A 25,824-nucleotide genomic window follows, 5' to 3' on the forward strand; every position below is an offset into this window, starting at 1 on the left:
TTAAATAATTTCAATTTAAATAAATTAAATTGTCTGTCTACACATAAAGAATAAAATAAATAGAATTAAATATAAATATAGAAAATAATAAATAAAGGAAAAAATGTATACAAAAATGAATTGAGTTAAATGGAAATGATATTTTATTTGATTTTTTTCTGGTTTGGGCCGCCATACGTGATGACCACATTTTCCATGGTGTTTCATATATGAAAAAAATTGATCAGATTTGTGAAATATTACTCGCATTAAGCCACCAGATCAATTCATAATAATATCATATTTAAAAGTAATATAAAAATATATATTAATAATAAGACAACAAAATAGCATAAATGTCATTGACAGGTACAGGAAAGAGTCATTTGGACCCAGCGTATTCTGCTTCAAATACACTGTCTACCACTAAACTCCAGTGTCTCCGTGATCTCAATGGCCAGATGGCAACTCAACCTAATGTTATTAACATTATCTTTAAAGGAATTAAAAATATTCCTATTTTAAAGGTCTTCTCTTCACAAGTATGCTTTCATTATGATGGTGAAAATAACACATCATCAATAAACAAAGACCTTTTCACTACATGGGCTTACTCAAGGGACTGCATTAAAAACACTCTAGTTAATGAACACCTTTTCTGAAGTTGCATGTTGGAATGTCTCATTATGCCGCACTTAAACTGACTGACCTTTCATTTTTGGAGGACACATACCTCTTAGTAAGTCAATCCCAGCTGCTTCACTGAAGTTTGAAGTGATCCCATATGTAGCACTGTTTTCAACTGATGTGTCCAGTTATTAACACCACCTTGTTATTAGTAATAGTTGCAGTTTCTGTATAAAATTGAGTGCAATGATTTATATAAATTTTTGTTCAACCTCATCCTACAGTAGGACTACATAATTAATTGAAACAATCACAATTACGCAAATTAACTAATCATAAAAGGTGTATATTGCAGCATTCTATATCCATCTAAATACATTGTGTCAAAGGTTTCTATTTACAACATGATATTGCAGCGTTGAGCTTTGTAGCCAATCACAGATGTTTCTGTTGAGCACATGAATGGAATGGCCAATCAGAGGCATTTACTTCACCAGAGCAGAAGAAATTTACTCAATGCCACTCAAAACGCCAAAGACTTCAACAAATATCTATGCACCAAACTCTCATTATAACTAACAAACTCCTAGAAACGATGTAAATAAGCTATATAACAAGAGTTTTCACTGAAGTGCAGAACTAACAAAACACAATAGCAGTGCTATTCTTATACATACATACAGAGCAGGGTAGTAACTGATTGCATGTAATCTAGATTACGTAATCAGATTCCAAAAATTAAGTACATGTAATTCGATTAAATTACAGTTTAAAATACTTGAAATCAGACTACAGTTACTTGTAATTGATTACTAGATTGTATATTATTCAAACAATAGCAATTATTCATAATTTAATGATTCTCCCTAATTCCTCTTTTTCAACTTTTAAGTGTTCCTTTCTAAAATAGCCTACCGCTTATATACATTTAGAAAGTCTTTCAGTTTTGTGGACATTCACGCAAAGAATGAACCATTTTAAAATGCACAAATTCATGTTAAATTCAAATTCATGATTTTAAAATAGATATTTGAATAATTAAGTATCACATTTGCATGTTCACGGTTCTCTGTGGGTCACATGACATGCAGGTAAACAAATAAAATATTGTATTTTTTAGTAAGTGTTTTATTTTGATCGATTTTATTCTAAAATGACTTGTTTTTATGATTTGGGAAACCTTGACATAATGTAATATTTAGTGCACTTCATGTTGTTAATTACAATGAATGGAATATATTTTCTTACTCTTTGTATTTTTATACCAATATGGTACGAGATTATCCTATTTAAATCAATGTAATAAACGACTTAGGTCAAAAGTGATCTAAAAGCAACCAAAAAGTATTCCGATTACATTATATATACTGCGTGTACACACACACACACACACACACACACAAATGCAATATTCAGTTAACTGTTAAAAGTTAAAAAGTTATATTAATACATATTAATTGCTTAGATACCTTTTGTTATAAACATGCAGAAATATCTGACACAAAATTATAACTTAAAAAATGTCTTTTGTGCAGACAAGTAGCAACTGTGTGATTATTTATAATGTTAAAGCATTCTAATTTCACAGTATAATAGAAGCCATTAGCTACTCAGCTGCTGTAAAACAGACACTTAAAAAGTCTGGCTCCCTCGTCTGGGTTACCTTGCAGGTGGCCTGTGGTGCCGGTTTCTCTTTTTCCAGCTGGTAAGTGTTTGAAGGTACATTTGAGGATGGGGGGGCTTTACATACAATCACAAGTCCCAAATAGATCAATCTGAGGGTAAGCAGCAATTCAATTTTTAAAGGCAGTCGCGGCACTTTCATTAATGAGCACACATTGTGAAGTCTGCCACTCTGCTTTCATTAAGCTCCCACACTCTGACGGAGACAATAGAGCAATTCCAAACTGTGCTCAAGGTAATCTTTATGGAAGGGCGGAAAACAATGGGGCACCGAGGGGGAGTTCACATGGTAATAAGTGGACAAACCCAGAAACGATTAACTCTGTTGTAATCCCATTGAGTTCAATCAAAGGGAGCAAGCGGGGACTTTTTCAGAAATCAAGCAAAGAATGTCGAGCCAAAGGAAATGGCTTACTTTGAGTACGGCACCTGTAGAAGTCCTGGAAATATGCCACTTCGCTTACGTAGTTTTGATGGTTGGTGGAAGTTTGTTATAGATTTGTAAAACTCTAGCTGGTCTGAACTTTCCCAAGTCGGATTGTACTGAAATTATTCACCACATGCTTGAATGCAATACTAAGTATTCAGTGAGTTTCGACTGCTTCTGTAACAGTAGTGGACCTATTTAGTAAATTGATACACTTATACAATAGTATAACGTTTCGTTTTCTCCACAGGACATGGGAAATTCAAATCCAGGAATAGATTCGGTGTTTACTGAAATCATGCACTGCTTGTGATATCTGAATATGTGACCAGTCTCTCTGTCACATAAAACATTCCCATAAGAGGAAAGATCAATTCTTCATCATCACAATAGCAATTCATAGGGACCCCGAGCTATTGATTTGTGGGAGTGTCTGCAGACCATTGGAGACCATTGGAGACATGGACTTAATGAGAAATCATAGAGCACTGCAACATTTGTTTTGTTTTTGACACAAGGGAAAGTATGACCCTCGGATCGATGAGGGACAAAGAAGATTGACTGAGGAATCCGATTTTTGTCATAAATTACACAGCACTTTTCCAGTTCACCGTAACTGATACAAGCTAAATATCGCAATCTTTATGTACTTAATATCCGATGGCCATAACTTGTCCTCCTCTATTTATTTTCCCGCACGAGATGAATTTAGGAAAATAAACGAGCCCCTCTACTTCAATACTTTTAACTTTAATATGTTGGCTGACGCTTGCCTAAGGTGGTAAATGCTACTGACAACAAATCTGTCACATCGTTGGAAGAGAGTCAGAACTGGTTCTCTTGTGAGCAAAACTAATATTCGAAGCAATTTCTGAAGTCCTACAACTTCAGGTTTGAGGCGAATGCATTTGATAGGGACACATTTAATAGAAGAAAGTGCAATTAAAAGGATGTTTCTCTCAAAAATGTAAATTCTGGTATCATTTAATCACCCTCATGTTTTTGCAAACCTGCATGATTTTCATTCAATGGGACACAAAACTTTCAATCTCAAAAAAGAACAAAAGCTACACCAAATACGGCAACAAAACCCTCAAATGTCATGATGCTTGGTCACATGATGTGCAAGAACCAATGAAGTTTGCAATCAGCTGACATTTGAGGTTTATATTAGCATATTTACGCTATTTTTTTTAAAGTTTGGGGTCCCTTGACTTTCATAAGGACAGAATTTCTTCAAAATATCTTTTGTGTTTAGCAAAAGAAAACAAAACAATTTGAGTTTGGAATGACATCGAGGTGAAAAAATTATTACAGAACCTGAATTTTTCAAATTCAACTCATTTAAATCAATGCCATTAAAAATGGCCACTTTCAGTAGTCCAGAGACAACAGCGTTAATAATAATAATAATAATATGGAATATAGTAAAACTTACAGTCAATGCCCTGACAATTTTCAAATAATAATAATAATTATTATTATTATTATTATTTAAAATACCAAGAGGTAAATTGAGATTTTGCAAGTGGTGGTGAAGCTGTTTGAAACTTTTTGTGAAAGTACTGTATAGCTACATACTTCTAGAAAACAGCTAATAAATAAATAATGTTATAAAATAATCTATAGTAAAATATAATACATTAAAATAAAAATCTAATATATAAAAATTACAATGCTATATAACCTCATTTGTAAAGATATAATGTATAAAAATATATAATTATAAAAAATAATTTGCGTTTACATTATTATAATGACATCGAGAATACATGATCGCAGCATTTTTATTTTTGGGTGAGCAATCCATTTAAATCAATGGCAGTAAAAAATAGCCCCTTTCATTTGTCCAGAGACGACGATGTTAATTAAGAGGACGCTGTGTACCACAAGGTTATGAAACCAGGAGGAGGCAGGGACCGAGGTAAGATAGTATTGATAGTATGGGAAATACGATCCCCCACCAGTCTGTCCTAGCATTTGGAGAGACAGACAGCAAAAGAGAGACAGAGACAGGTACTGATCAAGAGTCTCCTTGGCGCTTTCTATCCCTCTGCTCTGTTCTAATCAGCATACAAGCGACAGGCGTCCTGTGTTATAGCAGCTTGGCTGCCATTCCAGTGGCTATTGATGAGACTTCGGGGCAGGGGGGGCGGCCCAGCCCAACACTTTCTCATCTAGCGCTGGAGTCAGGCCGTCTGTCCGCCGCCCATCCAAAATGAGACACCCTGAATTTAATCTGAAATGGAGAGGGGGTGGCAGGCAGGAGTTGGTGTATCATATCAACTCCTCTGATAGTGCCTCTCCTGCTTTCAGTGAGGGATTGGAAAGTGGCACCACTTTTTAAGCCAGACTGATCAATGGCGCTTATGTATTGGGTCGAGCAGCATAGAGCAGATCTATGGTTCCACTTGTCTGCTCGCAATTAAATGGGGAAATAGATTACCAAAGCATCGCACTGTAAGACGAACCCGTACGGGTGCCTGGTCCCACCGGAGCCATTTGTTTTTGAAGTTTGAGTGTGAAAAGGCAGTCTTTCCCTCTGAGGTGAACGTGAAGACATGTACTTGCACTATTAACATCATTAATTCAGCCTTGGATTCAAAACTGTGATTTAATACTTTGTTTTTAGAGGCAATCAAAGAAATGTCACCCGGATTTTTTCTAGATCAGTGGTTACCTTGTTACAGCAATGCACACCCAAGTGCTACGTGGCATGACAAAAAAATGTGAATACAAAAAAAAAAATAAAAAAAAGTATGCAGTTTTATTTTTCCATGTGTTATTTGTCATTTCTGATTTATATAGTAATCTTTGTCCGTCTCTAATAACTCTAAATGCTTCTAATTGGCCAGTGTCCTACAGTGTTGAGCTCCAACTGAAATCAAACACACCTGAATAAGCAAGGACTCTTCAGAATTACTTGGAAATTATAGGCAGGCGTGTTTGATTAGGGTTAGAGCTAAACTCTGCATGACACTGGCCTTTCAGGGGCAGAACTGAATAGCCCTGAATAGACCTTGCACAATGTAAGATGGGAATGGGTAAAGTGCGGAGCATTATACACTCCTACTGCTGAAAGATGTTAGCAAAAGCTGAGGTGAATGAATGAAGGTGAAACATTATTCTGTTTGCTCTTAAAGCATTTTAGCATATAAATGATCATTAGCCTGAGACAAGTTCGTATTGGACTGTACAATTTGTATAATAACTCACTTAATAATAATAATAATAACATGAAAAACTATATGGAATCATAATACTTACAATCAAAGTGCTTGCTTAAGAAAAAGCCAATTTAAAAAAAATAATAAAAAAATACCAAGTGTTAAATTGAGATTTTAAAAAATATAATACAATAATAAAATATAATACATAAACATATAATATATTATATGAATATATTGAGATGTAATAGTAAAAATTAAAAAAATAAAATTATAATTCAATATATTTTCATGTAATGTATACAAATATATATTAATACAAATAATTAACTTTTTACACTGTTGCTGCACAATAGTCAAAGGAAATTTTAAAACACAATGTAAAAAATAATCATGCATTATTAAGTGCATCTTTTTTGTACCCCCTATTATAATAATATATATATATCAACATGAAGAAATTTCAGATCACTACAAATTTACCTATATTGCGCTTTTCACAAAATAATTTTGCTAAATTAGTTCAATCACTGGACTGGAGCATGTATGGATGGATTGAACTGACAAGCAAACGGCCATTAAGTGGCCGAAATGCCTTTCAAGACCAGTTTAACCCCTGGGGAACACTGTTTTGACTTGCTGATACTATTATCATCCTATTTACTCAAAGGTGTTACTTTGGTCTGAAAAGTCTGAGAACCACTAGATGGTTAACATTTCACAAAAGAACAAACTCCTTTCTGTTACTAGACCTGTATAGCTGGATTACTGCCCTAGTAATGAGCTGCAATTACCAGTGTTTGTTTTGACGTGATGGTATTTAGGTCACTTTGAGTTGACGGCCATCCCATTTACACTCCCTCAGGCCACGTATCAGGTAATTAGAGGTCACACTTGAGAGGGGTTAACAGACCTCACTTGGTGTGAAGGAGCGCACCACTGCACCTCTCTTTTGAGGTCTCGGCACTTGGCCCTCCCCTCTATCCACCTGAATGTCAACCAATTGGGACGGCACAAGGGCTTGACATTATGTCTGCGGGTTATCATTATGTGTATTTTTTTCACTCCAACTGATCGATCGGCTCCCATCCGCAGAGGTGCTTCTGGGAGGAACTGTCATCGCTAGTTAGGGTTTGACCAGTGGGGATCATTAAGAGACAGCCCAGGCTTGGGGGAGGCTTTGTTGGGAGGTAGAGGGGATGAGAGAGGGGAGCTTTCTGAAGAAGCCAAGCCTTTCTCTTTTAGCCTCCTGGACTTGCTTGACCTTTCACTTAGGGAGCAGCTGGAGCCGAGAGATATTTAATTGAATGGAGTCTTCAGATGTATTTTGGAGCGAGCGATGCAAGTGAGAGAGCATTGGAGATAGTGCCAGCTCGAGATGAGCATGTCCAGGCAGGGGAGAGCGAGAAAGAAAAAGACAGAACTGCAGAAGGGGGCACAGAGAGAGTTTGCTTGACCTTCAAAGCCTAATTGATAGGCTTTTCATAGACCTTGTTTGAGATGTGCGTGGTCCCTGTTGTTCGGCAGCCCCTTACAACTCCTGGAGAAGTACAAAGTCAACTGCAGGTAGGGAGCCCCTAGTGGCCCGGTACAATCAATAGCGAGCAGGCAGTGCTAACGAGGGCTACAGTCACTCTCGGGCTCTCGTAGACGGCATTAACGGGCAGAGGCGAGCTTAATTCCACAGCCGGCGCTCATTAACGCTGCCAAATGCGGCGAGATTAAGGAGGCCGTTTGTGGACGAGCAGATGCGGGGTTGTGGCTCCGAAAGATCTGGAACGGTATTGAACTGGACCTCAAAGGCATAGCAAACAACTCAACTTCGTCGTAATCTACTCAGGAGCCTCTAACTTTCTCTAGCATATTCTGCTCCCATGGTTTCTGGCATCGGCCTGTATTACGTCGAGGCTAGCGGATGTGAATGACAATTCAATTTTTGTGAAATCCCTCCAAGCAGCTTGGTAAAGGACTGGGGCTTAAGGTCTGCCTGAAGCCCCTGGAAGTGACAGGGGAGGCATAAGAGGTGGAAGCCTGGTCCTCATTGTCTTTGAGAGCAATTTAATTAGGCTTAGTTTCCCCTCTGTGGGCCAGGGAAGCGAAAGAGAGCGAGAGAGTGGACGAGCACAAGCGAAACAGAGACCAACGAGGTTCCTATAGGCTCTTGTGAAGGCTGTAGCCTTGGACACACAGAAAGGATTTCATAGGGATCATGTACGGAGATCAACAGATAAGCAGCTAATTTTGTGTACTTAGGGGAGGAAACGATTGAGCGCAGCCCCCTCTGGAATTCCACCAGCGGAGAGGATGAAAAGCAGAAGCCGAGCTGAGATCTTAGGCTGTTTCGGCCATTAATGCTGATCTCGAAAATTAAAGATTTATACCACTTGATAGAGCTCACTAACGGCACATACCGGAAGAGAGGAGCTCTCATTAAAAGCTATCTTGAAAAGCATTTCAGTGGAATGAAAGACGTACAGTAATAAAGATCTACTTTGGGCTAATTGGTTAGAGTTGGTATCCTTCAACTTCTGAACAGGCTTCCACCTGTTTGACAATTAAACTTCTGAGGTACAACAAAAATCACACATTTCGCCACAAGTCATCATATTTGATATGAGAGCTTCAGTAGATGTGAAAACAAGTTACTGTAGTCTAATCATTATGCAAAGCTATCAAATGGCATCAAATATAGTGCATAAGTCAACTTTATAGTATTTTTTTAGTCTGGTTTTGAAATTTAAAGCATGTAATCACCATCATGTTTAATGACTTCTTTCTAGCTGATGTAATTCCTCAACTGACTGAAAATGGTGACAGCTGGTGATCCAATCGATTCTTGATGGATAAAATCAAGTTTTATGTTAACTTTACATGCAAATGCATTAAATTATGGAAGTAAACTGGGATGCAAACCAACCAACTCATGCCAAACTCCCCAAGACAACCAATCACAATAAATAAATATACACTTTTAGAAAACTTTACTTGTTAACTGAAAACTCAATTTTCATATAAGGACTACTGGAAAAACAGTCCAACCTACAGGCAGTCCTGATTTCATTAAAAGTAGTGCAACTCTCTCAGAGAAACCAGATAGAAATATCCTAGTTTGAGCTCCTACTTTGAGCATTTTATGTTTCATGTAAAACTTTTGACACATATATGTGGCTAAGCTCCTAAAAGTGAAATTATATCGCCTTGTTATGCATATCAAGCAAATAAAAAGAAATGCAGCTAAATTACCCATGAAGATGTGCGTCTGGCAACCAAACCCCTCATTTATATATTCATTCTGTTCTTGTACTTCTTATCAAAATGGGACACGGTTTACGTAGGGACCCCATCCCTCTAGACTTAACAGATCTATGACAAACATGAATCAGCATGTTCTTATTAATTCCAACCTTGATGTTTAGCATATGCTGCCAATCAAAACCCCTTCCAAACCCCAATTCAAAGTTTCCTTTTGTGGTGTATTTTCTTCCTCGGTACAAATCTGAGGTTTGGAGTATTATTAGTTGGCTGTAATGTAATTTTTAAACTGCCAATGTAAACTCTCTTTCTCTCGCTTTCTATATATATATATATATATATATTAAAACTACAAACTACTACTTTAATTGTACTGATTTTCTGTTGGATAGGCACCTGTAACCACGCCCCCAGCTGCGGTGGACAGTGGACTCACGGGAGTCCAGGGAAAGTCTGCTGAGCCGTCCATGACTCTGTTCTCAGCAAGAGGCCAATCCTCAATGTTTAATCAAAGGCAGGATCTGGCATGTTGTTGGTGTTTTTTCCACAGAGCTCCACCTTCATTCTGTACACGGTTGTGCTTCAGAAAGATCAAAACGTCCAGATAATATGATCTGTTGCCAAGATTGATAATGAGCATCTAAATGAGTTTGGCCCATTAAATGTACCACTGGATAATGAATAAATAATTCACCTAACAACCCTGATGTGATCCCTAATTGGGTTTTGAAAAAGAAGCCCGGTACTTTTTTCAGCTAATCTCCAAGCACCCCTCAATTAGCTCGATCTATAACATACATTTTACAGTAGATCAAGTCCATATGTTGTACCATATTGTGAAGCGTAGCACAAAAATGGTTGCAGGTGCATTAAGAAATTAACTTACAGTTTTCCTCAATAATCACGTAGCCTTTAACTCTGTTTATTAGGCACAGACTTGTGTCCTCGGCAGTGTTGGGAAGGTTACTTTGGAAATGTAATAGGTTACAGATTACAAGTTACCCTATTTAAAATGTAATAGTAGTGGAACTTTTTAAATTACTTTATTAAAGTAATGTAACTGATTACTTTTGATTACTTTTTGATTACTTTTTAATTAAGGCATGCAGTCATAGCAATGAAACCTCTAAACTCCACTTTGCAGAAGCCAGAGCCTTTGAGCGATGAGAACGAGTAGAGAGCGAGTGAGAGTTCAGAGGGAAAGAACCAAAGAGAATGAAGAGGAAGGCTTTGCTAAACAAAGTAAACGGAGCAAGGCTTTTTTGCGAGCTAATCGCAGGAGTCGTTTTAGAGTTGTGTAATTCATTTCAATTGCTTTGTGACATTTGGAGAACCACAGCCTTAATCACCCTACCTTGACTCTTTGTCCAATAATTATTCAATTATAAAGCCTAATTGACAACCGACATTGTGTTTTATTGCTTGATTTATTGGGTAATTGCACTGCTGCTAAGAAATGCCCTTCACACGAGACTGTGAATAGCTTTGGAAGCGTAACTCTTGTCATGCCAATGAAACACGCTGGGGAACAAAAAACGAAAAACGAAGAGGATCCTTCAACTGTCAAACAAGCTCTCCTGATGTGTTTATGTCCTTGTTCGCAATTATGGCACATCAAAAAAGTATCTTTTGTCTGTGACATTAATTACAACATCTGCGGTGCATTAAAAAAGCCGAAAATGCATCCAAGTGTAGAGTCCTTGTGTTTAAACCCTCACCAGTTGAAACAACAGCGCATGTCATAGGTCTGTTTGGTGTGGTCCCAGAGTGGACCACTTAAGCGTTCCCTTGTCCTTTGCCTACAAATGAAGGTTTTCGCTCCCCACAGCGGGTGAGAGAGACTTGCGTGCGCTCTTCCCACACATATATCTCATCTTTCATTTCCTTTGATGACTAAGTGGGAGAAGTTTCTCTCTGCAAAAGTACTCTTGAAAATAATAAATCATGAGAGTTTCTTCCTGCACTAATTGACATTTGACAACATCATTTGCATAATGATTCAAAACACCCTCGAGGGAGATGCTTAAAAGTAGGGAAACATTATGGATTTGCTAATTAGCTATCGTCAGTTCTTTTTTTCCCTGCAGTTGTCGTCGTTAGTTGGAACGCAGTAACTTGATCAGACAACCGTAGCCTTTATGACAGTCATCATCACTATTCAATCAGGATTATTGGTGATGTTGTCAAGAGGATGCTGCATTTTCCTTGCAGTGGCATTAATCTAGATTCCAAGTTTTAAAGTTGGGAATCTTGTTTCAAATGCATACTCATCTTAAATTCACAGTAAAATAATAAGAGGTTCAAAAGTTTGAGACCGTTAGTGAAATGCTTTCATTTTGCATTATTGTTGAAAATTTTAACTCATTTTAAAATGATATTACCTGCATAAAACTGAGTGAAATGTTGAATTCAATTTTTAATTCAATTAAAATGTCAGACTTGCCCCTCTGTTGCTGTAACGACAGCAGCACTATAGTTTGAGATGTCCACATTCAACTTTTTAGTACAATCCAGGTCCATTTGCGCCTAATTTAGCATCATTTGTCGCTTTCATGGCTCATTTTAAACAGAACATGCTACAGCGAGGACTGAGAGAGGTCAGCTGTACACAAGGCCCTTTTGGTTGGAGTGCCATTGTGTTTTTGTTTACCTGTGTTTGTGGTTGAGAGGAGCTCGATAAACTGTTGTGCCATTTCTCTATCTAAAGAGGCTGCGCCGATATCCGCTGTAAAACTGAATGTATGATCTGTAAAAGCATTAACTTGTCTGATGGAGCACGTTGTTTGTTTAAAACGCCTGCTGCTAAAGTGTGAGGTGCTAATAGATGTTGCCTCTTTAAGTGAAAATAGATGAAATCTCGATTCCCAGGTGTGACTCATTCATTAATTTTGAACATTTGACAGAAAGACATTATGCCTGTGCCTTTCATAACAAGCCAGATTCTGTCTATATTCACCATTTAAATGTACAATATGAAAACTATTACAGCAGTATCTCAAGAAAAGAACAGAACACAACAAATATTGGACAATAGCACCATGCAAATACCAGGAAGACAGTCTACATTGGATAATCTGTTCCAGAAAAAAAAAGCTTCTCACAAACACCCACAAATGTTCAATAAACTAAATGTTGAGTATCTTAGATCATAGATGCAATCTTGCCAGTTGCCAAAATAGTGCAGAAAATGAAACGAAGCCAAAGTAGTACCTGCTAAAAAAACACGGAAATAACATGCAATTTGTTTTAAACAAATTAGTTGAGTGAATATTTCAATGACTCACTCATTCAGTTTTGTTACTGAATGAATTTGCATTTTTGAATAATTCACAACTCATTCATTATATGGAGTCAAGTGTTTTGTTTCTGAACAAAGCGTACAGACAGTAATGAATCTATGTATCACTCGTTCACTTGGTTTATTTATTAAATGTTGAATGTAGAAAAATGCAAAAACGGCTTATGCCGTTAAGCGAGTTATTTACTCAAGCAGTAGTTAATTGAATAATTCACTAACTCATTCATAAATGCAGTCAAATGATCCATTACTGAACGTATTTCTTTACTGAATGAATCTGAATTAATAAATTAATCTTACTATGAATGAATGAATGAATGAATGGGTTTATACTTAAACATTTATATACATAAAATATAGATATTTCTTATGTATATAGGTCTGTAGCTATTCTGTTTTGTTTAGAGGCTTGGACTTGTGTCTGTTATTGCTAGTGTCTGAAATGATTGTCATCATTGTCACAGTCTGTTTGTTCAAGTTTGTGGTTCAAAACTTTTCAAATGCTATTCAGATGAAAATGTGTTCCAATAAAATTAATCATTAGAGCTGCAGACTAACACAGAATAGCAGCAATATTCCGCTCTGATGTACCCTCAGATTTCACCTTATATGCTCAAAAGTCCTCCGTCTGTCCTCCAAGTTCTGCCACATGCTCAATTAAATTGAAGCGATAAGTTCTAAATTGGTCGGGAAGCCAACAATGGGCCAACGGTGCCTACACTACCCTAACATTAACAGCCATAAACAAATTTGACTCTCAACTGTACAGTTCATATGATTTGTTTTGCCAACAACAACTGCAATATTATGGAAGCAAGGTGCATACTTTTAATACAAATTTAAAGAGTAAAAAACGTCCCATTTTTGACTGTCAGTGCAATTCTACATTCGATTTACTTGCTGCATACTTAACACAAAGGGCAAATATGGGGAGTAGTCAGAATAGCAGCACGCCTCTTTTCCATCCATTCTGTCTTGGCAGTTCCTCCACAGAAGAAAGAAATTAGTTAAGGTACCCGTTGAGAGAGGCCTCAAAACACAGAATAAGTGTTTATACTCGAGGTGAATGTAGAGGCCAAGTTATTTTGTAAGGTTAAGAAAACATGACCATTGGAAAGAGCAACCACAAGAGAAGCTGTGAAATAATTTCCTGTCAAGGGCATAAAACGTCTCTCAATTGAGGTAAACATTTCTACTTTCAAAAGCAATTTATTTCCTAACAACCGCTGAAGGAGACAACATATCTCATGTTGCTTTTCCCCTGAATTTTCATTGTGTTGTTTCTCTTCCCTCCAAACCCTCATTTTCACAAGTTGCTGTTTACCACCAGCTTTGTCTTGGAGCCAAGATCTACCAGCGCGAAATCACGTGTGAAGAGAAGCGGTTTAGGGTCAATGTAATATTGTTCTCGTTAAATGGGAACAAATCTCCTCGGAATTTCAGTGTTTTGATAGTTTGTTCATTGTTTTATTTATCGATTAGAGCAGTGGAGTACTCATCTGAATGTTATTGCTATATTACTCAGGTTAAGATATTTAGAGGTTTAGAGGTCACACTCATTATTTTCTTGGTGATCACCACTTAATGTGCATAATAAAGTGAAACGGAGTCAGATTCTGCAGTTTTAAACACAACTGATGCAAGGATGTGATGAATCAATCATGTGCATCCTCATTTTAATTACTGAACAGAAATACACTGACTGAAATCCTAATGTCCTATCCTCTCTCTCTCTCTCTCTTTATATATACAGTATATATATATATATATATATACATACAGTATATGAATTTGCACATATGGACCCCTAATATCACCTGATTATCTCGATTGGTTTACTCCACTCAGGAAGAAAAAAAAAATCAATTTGTGGGTCTCCTGACTTTCTCCAATGTGGAATTGGTGGTTCTGGCTGTACTTCAGCCGAGTGGGACTTATCTCCTCACTTATCAATTTGGTTGAGCATCCACCTCTCTGGCAGGTTGGTCCTGCCATACTCCTCCTACACCACGGCTTAAAAAAATCCCACTTTAACACATTAGACTTCCCATTTCAGCCAGATAATTACACAATTATCCGGCTTCACACCAAAAAAAATCCATCCAGGGGTAATTGGTGCGGAAGGGAGGGGGAAGCTACCCAGATTCCACTGCTCTTCCTGAGAGAGGGTCTAGGGGAACGAATGCAGATAAGTCAAGCAGAAAAAGAAGGGAATGAAGAAACGGGGGAGGAAGAAAACCTAAACACCTATTTGATTTTAATCTCGCCACTTTGCGCGCATTTAAAGAGCCTTCGTCGGTTTACCGGTGCCGACTCCTGCCAATAAGCTGTTATCAATGTTGAAAATGAAAATTTTAAATGTCAGTGTGGGTTCTGCATTGAAGAGCAGTAACAGGTGCTTAGCTCCTGGTGAACCGGAATAATGTCCCCATTATTGGTTGCTCATGGAGCTGTTACAAGTCGCTTTGTCGTGGTTCTGGGAAGACCATTCTCCTGGAAGAGCAAGCGTAGCTCAATTATTTGGCCAGAAACACAAAACGCCCGCTTTCACTGTGCCCTCGCATCAGCGCTGTCTATCATGTATGAAATAACCTTGATAAAAGTAATTGAATTTCTTTCTGAAAGGATTAATGAGTGGTAATTGCACGAAACAGAGGTGCTGAGCAGAGATATTCTCACTTACAGCCGGGAACAATCGGCCCGGCTTTCTCATCTCCAGACACGCCGCATCTTTTCAGAAATCGCTGGGAAAACAAGTGTGTGTGGGGGGGTGAATCTGTCTGAAAATAAGATTTCCACTCAAATGCCAGCGGATGGCCTGATTAACATGCGTGCGCGTGCACCCGCGCGGTCCTCTAAATGTGCTGAGATGGTCTTTAAACAAGATTCAACACTTTTAAACCCCAGCAGACTTAATTAAGGGTGGGACCTCGTGCACGAAGGGGGAGGGGAAAGAGACGACGAAGCAGGAGGAAGGGAAGGAGTTTCGCACGGGGTGTGTTTTTGTAGCACTTTCTCACCGTTTCCCGCAATAAACGGCCTAAAGCTTCCCCTTTTAGCTCAGCGTGCTCACACCCACGTTCGCACGCGCACATGCTCGCGCAAAACCTTGACTTAAAGTCCCCATTACTTCTCCAAAACTGTCTGAAATATCAAACAATGCGCTGCCGGTGGGGGGTGCGCGGTGTGGAGTTAAATCGGCCCAGACTCATTTCCATACAGCTTTACATGTTTCAAAAAGATATGCATAATTACAGGGTTTGTACATAATTGCTCCAACACATTGGAAAAAGCCAGGTTTGTTCTTTTTTTAAATGTTGGCGCTGCGGCTCAGAGACTTCGCTTCTCTTCCGTTATGTGGCTCGAACAATTAAAACAATACGGACGTCTTGGAAAGGAGCTCAGCTCTCATTATCGCCTTCTCTTCTCCTGCGTCAGAACATTTACGGCTTAAAAGAGGGCCCTGGCACCTTGGCATTGAAAGACACTCTTTTTTTGGGCTCCTTCCCTTCCCTTTTGCGTTTCTGGAACAGTGCGGCGTATGTGTGTGGGGTGGGAAAAAAAGAAAATGTAAATAAGATGGAGTTTGCGACAGCTCTGTTCTGTTCCAAGAGACGAACGTCTGCATCTGAAGCAATCAAAAAAGGCTTTTCTTAAAGAGTTTCACCCATCTTATTCTGACTCTTTGAACAGATGCACACATTGTTTGACTTGATACCAACACGCTCGACTCTAGAGGACAAAAAAATCGGAATGTGATTCAGGCAAAGGATGAATATTTGACTTGAACTTTTAACATGAAGGCAAATTGAGACTCGCTTTTATCGTTCCTTAGCACGCTAAGAAACTGGGAATAGTACCACTACGACTCATAATGATATGTTTGGAGAACTTCGTATTACATTTACGCATGGGAATTCCTAGGACCAGTGAAAATCAGATTTTTTAAAGAGGAAATCTCGAGAAAGGAGATTTTTAATGTGCGATTTTGAAGGAATGATTCACCCAAAGATGACAGTTCTGTCATTGCTTACCTCGTTTCAAACCTGTGAATCATCTTTGTGCAGCTCTTTTCTTTAGAATGAAAGATCAAACTGACTCTTTAAGTTAGAAAAAAAAATGAAAACACAATGGCCACATTAAAATAATAATGCTTTAAAAAACTAAATTTTGAGAATAAAGCTGTAATTTTGAAATTGGACTTTTACTAGAATAGACATCAATATTAAAGTAGTCAAAATTACAAGAATAAAGCCATATTAAAGTAGTAATAGTTTAAATAAGATAATATAATTAAAATATCTAAATCTTGAGAATGTCATAGCTTGAAGTCATAACTTTTACAATACTTTTATGACAAAGTCAAACATTTAAGGATTAGTTCACCCAAAAATGAAAATTCTGTCATCATGTACTCACCCTCATGCCGCTGCAAACCTCTATGAGGTTCTTTCTTCAGCTAAACAAAAAAGAAGATATTTTTAAAAATGTGGGTAACCAAACAGTAGCTATAGACTTTCACAGCATTTTCCCCCATACTGTACCAAACATACAGGTTTGCAATGACGTGAGGGTTAGTAAATGATGGCAGAATTTTCATTTTTGAGTGAACTGTCCCTTTAAAAAATAAAATAAAATAAAAATTGTTAATTAATAAAATTGTTAATAAAAAATATATATAGTTAATGAACATTTTTATAAATTTAGAAAAATTTCCTATTTTTGGGGGAAAAAGTCAAATTACAAGAATAAAGTCATAGCATTTTAAGATTAAAGTCATAAGCCATTCAAGTTCACCTGTCTGTCATAGTAAATCTTGAGTTAACAGTTCACTGGAGGGGAATATTAGCAATGAACAATGACTTCGATATCAGCACGTTCCTTAAACAAAGCTATCAAATGGTTTATAATAAAAGAGCTGCATGAAGATTTTTCTATATATGCACTTCATGTACCACAGAAGACAGAGAGTGATACATGTTGGTTCAATGACATAAAGGCGAATAAATAATTACAGATTTTTCATTTCTGAGTGAACCGTTCCTTTAATTCCTTAAAGCTGTCAAAAATATATATATAAGGCAGAATATTGGAGAGCGGATACTCTAACTTAATTAATGTCTTGTTTGAAAAAGACACCCTCATTGCAAATGAGTCCCATCAAAGTTCTCCCATGGCCTTAAAATGAGATCTAGGTCCAATTATTTTAGAGTGAGGAAATTATGGAAATATTGGACCTACACTGATATCAGTTATATAGCTATTTTAATGAATTCTGCCATGTTGAGAGTACAATAATTGTATTCAGGACTATCATAGCCAACACTAAATTAGTCCGTTTTGCTGATTTAAATGTTATGGTCAAAGTCTTTGGGGTCTAAATTGGTCTCAGAGGATCTTTCACAGATGATGATTGCGCTTGGCTTTTGTGATGTATCAATACAGTGATGCCGGCACAATGCACTCTTGGGATGGGCCGGCTGAAAGAAAAAATATATCCTTTACCAGATAAAATTACTTTTTCCTCTTGAAAGTCAGAAAAATGATTGGAATAATGCACTATTCATGGCATCGGACAACAGGAGGTGGGAAAAACAATGTAGAATAAGGTTCCCTTTTATATCCTTTTTCTCATCCCCATACACCCCGCTGCTGACCAATGCAAAAAAAAAAAAAAATAAATTCAGGTATCCTAATGTTTAAAAAATAACATTATTATTGGCCACTATTGAATCCAATGGCAGCCAATGCAGGTTGTAACAGATAAGGACCTGATGGAATCTGTCTTTGCACTATCTGAGCCAAAGTGGTCTCCGTATGAGTCAAATGGAACGGCGACGCATTGACAATTCAAATTGGACAGCAGCTTTGCAGGCAATTCACCCTGCAATCTACATGCGTCCCTCCACACCGGCATGCCTGGATGAGATTGCATTTTATACACAAAGGCCTTCACTTTGGAAGACCCTTCATATTCACCCACAATCTAATAAAGTCCCGTGGTTTACAAATGTGCTGAAGAATTCACTTCAAACTTTCTTACACATGGAACAATAAAATGGAAATTAGCTTAATTATTAAAGGAACAGCTCACTCCGAAATGAAAAAGCTATTGAAAAAGCTATTTTTCAATGACAGTTCATAATGACTCATTAAAATGGTCTATACACGCCATATATAATATATGTATGTAGCATGGGTCTCATGCATCTTCTGACAAAATCAGTGTTGTTAATGTTAAACTAAACTTATTATAAAATTAAAACTATCAGTAGTTGAAGGTCAACCAAACAACCCAATTCAGGCATTTTAGGGGCTGTCTATTATTACCCTTATTCATTGAGCTGTTGTGTTAGCTCTGTATAGCCTAAAAACTAGCTTAAGGTATAAGATGGACACTGGGAAAAGAAAGAGTGAATTGAACAATGCGCTATGTACCAGGCATGTCCTTAACATATGCAATTTGTTTTTCTGCGCTTGCCGAAGGGATAACGCCGATCTCTGACCCCACTGCAAACTTAAGCAGGTCCCCCGATGCCCGGCCTTCATGAATCTTTTAGGCAGAGGGAGTCTGGAGTTCAAAGTTTCTGTGAACTCAAGAAATAATAAGCTGCCTGATTAGCGTTGCTAAAAATACCAGCATGGCCAAAAGGAGCCAGGTGGTAGGACAGGCCTCCGGCCTATTTGCATGTTCAGAGGCCGATCTGATACACAGAGACACACCATTCAAGAGAGGCCCTGGTGCTTTTTACTGTGACAACAGCCCCTCAACACACGGTTTTATATACAGTAAACGTATCTTAGAGTAGTCTCGTATTGTGCCTTTCTTCTGCCAAATAATTTCTGCTACTGTTCGGGAAAAGAAAAACGAATGCTGTTGCATCAACAATATTAAACAGCTTGACTTTTCACCTGCAGTACACTGGATTGGAAACTGTAATGTCAATCATGTACTGTATCAGTCACCATATCGTTGTTCACACACCCACACAAATGCAACGAGAAAGGAAATATACACTTTTGCTTTTATTCTCCTTTCTATTAACAATACTGTTGCTCCACTTTTCTCATATGTTGTGTTAAACTCTCGGTACCCCGCCATACGCGTTTTCTCCTCTCCTTTTCCCTCTCTCTCCTCCTGTTTTATATTTAACTTCAACCTGTCAATTAAAGAGTGAGAGGGCAAAGAGGAAATAAGAGAGACAGGGAAAGAGAGACAGCAAGAAGCACAGAGCTAATTAGGCAACTGTGTAATTTTAATTAGCTGTTTTGATAATTAAACTAATTAGTTCCCCTGTGTTTCCACTACGTGCTACCGACTGGAGTTTTTTTCTTTTTACAACACGGCTTCAGAGCTCCACTCCGTCGGTTAATTAGTCACTTTTGCATCAGAAAACTTTATTGATAGCCTTAATTTGCAGTTGAAATGAGAAATCTGCTGTCAATAATTCGGATAATTGCCCGCCGTTTGATTGCGGAGAACAAAAGTGGCTGGCCTTTGAGTTTGAAGCTGCTGGAAACCCCTCGGGTCGTTTCCTGGATGCTTAGCTCTCCGTCCGATCTACATACCAGCAAATAACACTGCCGTCCGCAACATCTCGACCCCGCTAACAAGACGGGATTCCTGCCAAATAAGGAATGCTTTGACCCGCCCCACCTACGTTTCCCATCATGCTCTCCTCTTCTCGTCTGCCTCAGCCCTCCTCCCCGCTCCTCACACCCAGTGTCCTACGTTCGCGGTAATTGAGGAAGGAGGGTGGGGGGAGAGACACAGAAAGTTGCAGCTTTGCTTTGTAGCTAATTAGTGTCCTTGGAATTAAATGAGCAGCTCTTTGTGCACCTCCAGCTCCTGCGGCCCATGTTTGTGAATTGAATAATTGATTCCCCTCCACTAATCAGAGAGCGACATAATGAGCCAGTTTAATTAAATGGGGATCTAACCTGGCGAACACTGGGAAAATATTTGCTCGTTTACAGCTAATCAGAAATAACAGAGCAAGATGGTTCGGGGGGTGGGGGCTGGAAGACGTGAACCAAGAAGAACCAAGAAGAATAAAACCAAGAAGAACGTGCGTGATTGTGTGCTTCGAGGAGGGGAATCTTAAAACGGTGAATGTTGCTGAAGGAATATATGAGAAAATGCGATGCTGGGTTTGACGTTTTTTAAACGTTGGGGCCTAAAGTGAGGAAAACTTGAGATATATTATGTATCTTTGACTTCTCTTCTGGTATTTTTGAAGGCCTTGGGCCATGGGATGATGGTAGCAGATTGACCTTTCCTTATCATATGTGCAACACGCTGACACGTCCCTCATGGGCAGCACCCCAGGACGAGGTCGAGATAGCCGAGGTACCCCTGAGCATTGAACTCTCAGCCTCTTCTCACCTCCTTGATGTGCCACTAGAGGCACCACTTACCCTCAAAGGCTTGTGGATCCTACAGAGCTTTAAGTACGCTAAGATAAAATAATGGTGGCTCAAAGGTGTCTATGGCCAGCCACCAACCGGGTGATGGAGATGGATACAATTTGTTAAAAAAAACCTAGAGAGTTTAAGAGTCTGGGATTTTAGCCTGCCACAATCTGAAGGATTAAAAAGTGTGTTGCAGGATTTTTTTGGGCTACACTGTAATAGGGTTCAATTTGTAAAAATTAGTCAAAGAAAATTAGGTCATTTATCGACTTAGGTTAAGTTATACATATAATATTGTTTATTTCTGTTTGCTTGTTTTTATTTTTAATGCTATTTTTGAACATTATTTTTAATTAATACTTGCTGTGAAAGTATTCTATATTAGTTCATGATACCTTATGCACTAATGTTAACAAATTTAACCTTATTACTGACTAAAATGTCGTCAAGGTTTTTGAGATGATGCAACTTGACTAGTGTACGGGATTTGTATTTTTCTAGTTTATACTGTTAAATAAAAAAAAATAATACTTACTGAAAATTTGTACAAAGTGATGATATAGAGAGTCCAAAATAAACTCTCGCCAAGTGCCAAATGATTGTTTAAAAAAAGAAGACTTTTGTGCCCGTTAACTTTAAAGGAACAACAACATGATACATCTTACATACTGAACAACATCTGTCGCGACTTGTGCATCTTCTAACAACTTATAATCTCAATGGGAAAGTTATGTAGGACACCTACATTTTTTTTTCTCTCTCTGTGCCAAAAGGAAATGAACAAAACCATGGTTTCTTTATCACATTTTTGTACAGGAGCAGTTTTACAGAGAGGCGGACACAGTGACCTGTGCTGTTTGTAACAAGGAAATTAAGGAGAAAAAATCCCTGTGATGAGTACCTGAATAAATAAGTAAAATAATAAAAATAATTATTAAAAAAATAAAATGAAATATTTAATATACTTGGATTTTATCCATAAGTAAAGCTCTTTCAGATCTGTGTTATTTCATTGAGATATGTTAATAGTTTTTAGTAATAGTTTAAATTTGTTTTTATTTTTATATTTTCATATTTCATTTGAATTTTTGTTAAAGCTTTAATTTGTTCTGCGTTTTTGTCATATTATACGTATATAGTTTTTAAATTATTATTTCAGTTCTAGTTTTAGTTATTGTAGTACATCCACTGAAAGAAAATGATAAATGTTGTCTCGGAAAATATCTGAAATAAAATAAGCTTAATTTTTTTAAATAATTATTAATTTTTTTTTTCCAAGTAAAAAAAAAGTGTGTTTTCTGTGTTGGCGATGCATTTCCATTTGAAAAGATCAGCTGTGTTTTGTATTTGTTTTTTTTAATAGCCATGCTACTGCCATGAATTATTACTTACTAGTCGGTTGTATGTGGCATAAGGGGGCGGGCCATTCTTCTTCAAGAGAGCATCTGATTGGACAAAAAAATCTGCGTAGTGCAGGATGAGTCATCACTGCTCCGTTTTCCTGAAAGAGAAAAACATTTCAAATAGGCTATTTAAATCCGGTAAGAGTGAATTTAATCAACATTTAGGAGTAGATCAGCACAAAGATAACCTCAAAGCTACCAAAAAAAAAAAAACACATTTTATATCATGTTGGCTCATGTTGGAAATTAATGGGGAAAATCCCTGATGAGTACCTAAATAAGTAAATAAAATAATAAAAATAATAATTTAAAAAATAAAATAAAATATTTAGTAAATTGCAATTTTATTGCTACATTTTGCTACACTGAATTTTTAGTTTCCATATAAAACGTGCCCTAAACGTCACGACAACCTCACATGTTGGTCGTTTGCAGCATGGCTGGATTTGTGTTGATATTAGTTTACTAAAATACATCAGCACTATAAGAGGGCCGCCGTGGGACAGAAGTGGATCATTGAAAGAATACACACTCATCCTGCCCCAACCTCCTCGCCCTCCCCAACCCCCCAATGAAAAATGAAATACTGCATTGAAATTCCACACCAGAGGAAGGATAGAGAGAAGCTAAAGCTTTGAAGCTCCAGCCTGTCAGTCTTTTTTGTGTTTTTGTGTGTGTGTATGAAAGAGAGCGAGCGAGCGGATGAGTAAGAGAGTTCCATGTTCTAGTGCTTTCTCTCCTTCTCTTTCTTTTTCTCTATCCCATTCCTCTGTCTCTCTCTGTCCCTTTCTACCTCTCCCACCACTCGATTCCACAGGCCCCTATTTTTTTCACCTCTGTCATTCCCAAGAGCCTGCACAAATCAGAAACACAGATTTGAAAAAAAAAGAGTTGGGTTTGTGGACTTTGGAAAGGAAAAGGAAAACATTCCTTTGCTTTTGAACTTGCCAAGCAGCAAAACCACACCTTGGCCGTATCTCAGTTGTGTCCGATGAAGAGAACAAGAAAGGGTGGAAGAAGAATTAGGAAAGAAAGGTAAACAAACAACATGCAACACTGGTCAACGAGGACAACCTGCTTTCCTTTAAACTCTGCATGAAGCACCTGAAGTTTACAACATCGCTTCCTACGGGAAGGATTGTGGATTTTCTTGCTCCTACTTTACTTTATCGTTTTTAAACTTGCTTCTCAAATCCAGGGTTGGCATTTATTCATTCCAGAATAACTTAATGTCATTTATTTTAATTATCATCCATCAATAAGAGTCATTTTCTCACCCTAATGCCATTCCAAACCCCATGTATTTCCATACAGTATTTCTTTCATAAAACACAAACTGAGAAACTTTGATTCATTGTACTGGTTGCTCTCTTTCACATCAGAGGGTTTCAGACTTTTTGATGCCATGGACCTTAAAATGATGAGTTACTTGTGATGGACCCCTTCCTAAAATCTGTAAGCAAGCATAATTTTGGCATTTAAAAAAACTGTGAAAATATATTAAGGTTGATATATTATCAAGAAGATATGTCTCAAAACGTTTAAATATTACATAAATTTAGTTTTTTACATTCAAAGTAAAAAAGCTGAACCCAAAGTGAATCAGTAAAGTTTTATCCAGAAAACATTTACTCATTGACATTTATTTGCTTGTATTAAATATCACATATACAATCAACAGATTTTTAAATGTTTTATTTATTATATATTATATATATTTTATTATTTGTTTTTTATATTCAAAAACCCAAAAGCCATAGCTACTTGGTAAAATTTTATCTAGAAAGTATTTACTAATTTATTACTATTTTTATTTATAATTATATATTTTATTAATATTTCAAGTCAACACAGTGTTGACAACCCTAGATAAAATATATATTTTTTTTTACAAAATTCTCATGGTCCATACGACTTGTGCACTATATTCCCAGTTGACAGACAATAATTTAGTGTGACAAGCATGAATTTGGTACTGAAATAACTCAACAGTATGCAATTAAGCACTTAGAAGTGACAACCATATTTACATGCAACCTGAACCTGGCTGACGATGACCTTCAGCTGCTTGGAGAAATATCATCTCTCATTCTAACCGTACCACTGGGGATCTATCTCGAAGCTCAGGTCCACGTGAGAGCCAAATCCACCGTCTATCCTCCATCTTTACTAGAGAGAGGCGCGTGTACGAGATGAGACACTGTGGCTGAATATCAGACAGACAGAGGAGGATAACGAGCCTCATCCTTGCCGTTCATTAGCGCCGAGAACTCCCTAGCCTCGAGGGATGGGATAATTCCCACGGTAACCATTGCACATTCTTAACAAGCGTCTACGCTGAACTTGCTCTGAGTGAGCGCTGCAGCTAGTCCACCTGATTTGGCGGGTCCAGCCCACAAGTGTGTGCTTGGTTACATGAGAATGATTAGCAGGGTCTTATGGGACACTTTGAAGCCCCCGCTGACACCGCTTGCTCATGTTTGCAAACAAACACAGAGCCTTCTTACAGAAAATAAGGTATTTAGCAGCCATTGAGAGTTCTTAGTTGTGTAACTCTTTAAATATGGTGTCTGACTAGCATTAGCCATTCCAATTCATCCTAAAGGGTTCAAGTCTGGGATTTGTGTAGTCCAGGTCAAGTTCTTTCACTCCAGATGCTGTTTCAATTTCTTTAAGACCTGAAGTGTTTGTCTAATTAGTTGTATGCTTGATTTTATGCACCTTTTAGCAATTAGCAAGAGGCGTCCATGTAGTTTTGGTCACGTAGTGCTGCTAATTTCTTCGCTGTCACCTTTTTGTGTGATTTTGTGCTCGTGAAAGAAAACACTATGATTATTTAGCCTCAGGAGTGTGTGTTTTCTGGGCGAAGGCCTTGAAGAGAAGCATTAACATTCGTTTGCCACTTTGAAGGGGCAGCCATTACTAATCGCTAAGAAATTTCCTTACTACCTGAGGGCCTGTCAGGTTGTAAATGAAAAGGAATTAAGAAGAAATCCATAGGTTTCTACACCCAACCCCCTTCCCTCGAGTTTGCTCTCCCAGGTTGCGCACACTAGATGCGTGCACTATCATTAGCAGACCAAATTAAACATTAGCTCTTCGGCTGCCGGTAGTTTGGGCTAATTGCTAATCAGCAGTAAAAGTTGCCTGGCACGGAATATTGCTTACCATAAGCTAAAGGTAATTTGCTGCTTGAGACAAGCTAGGCCAACTTGTCTGTTGTTGTCCAGAGTCCGTTCCTAATTACTGCCGGAGGGCGATGACAGTCATTCAATGGAGATTAAGACTGAGGCGAAAAAATGGAAATGCACCATAATGCAGGAATGAGCTAGAAACGCTTCTGTCTGCTTTTCTTTAATTTCCCCACTCTCGCTCTGTTTCTCTTCTGCACTCTGTTTATTACCAAGAGGGATGGATTCTCGCATGGCAAATCGACAGCAGGGAAGCTTGTTGATAGCCAAAGAGTCCGTTGAAAAGCTCCATCTTGAACTGATTCCTTGAGCTTTGGGTAATTGGCACGACACTTACAGATATATGCAGTTATATTGGGCACACATAGCATACTGCACGTCATTT

The 25,824-nt window shown here is 37.8% G+C and overlaps 1 protein-coding gene across 4 annotated transcripts in view; it reads right to left on the reverse strand.

Moving 5' to 3' along the window:
- LOC107725686 (rho guanine nucleotide exchange factor 39-like) overlaps positions 1-25,499 on the reverse strand; it is a 95,367-nt gene extending 69,868 nt beyond the window's left edge. The window contains exons 1-3 of one of the 4 annotated variants that reach the window (XM_016535054.1): positions 25,198-25,255; positions 24,970-25,119; positions 22,238-22,346 (exon numbers count right to left, since the gene is read on the reverse strand). The gene's annotated coding sequence lies outside the window, so the exon portion shown is untranslated. Of the gene's footprint in view, positions 1-22,237; positions 22,347-24,278; positions 24,518-24,969; positions 25,120-25,197; positions 25,256-25,416 lie in introns of those variants that run through there. The other 3 variants (XM_016535055.1, XM_016535057.1, XM_016535053.1) reach the window with 3 other exon arrangements.
- Positions 25,500-25,824: the final 325 nt, after the last annotated feature.

Source organism: Sinocyclocheilus rhinocerous, unplaced genomic scaffold (assembly GCF_001515625.1).
Source record: "Sinocyclocheilus rhinocerous isolate Xijiao unplaced genomic scaffold, SAMN03320098_v1.1 scaffold153, whole genome shotgun sequence".
Lineage (NCBI taxonomy): Eukaryota > Metazoa > Chordata > Actinopteri > Cypriniformes > Cyprinidae > Sinocyclocheilus > Sinocyclocheilus rhinocerous.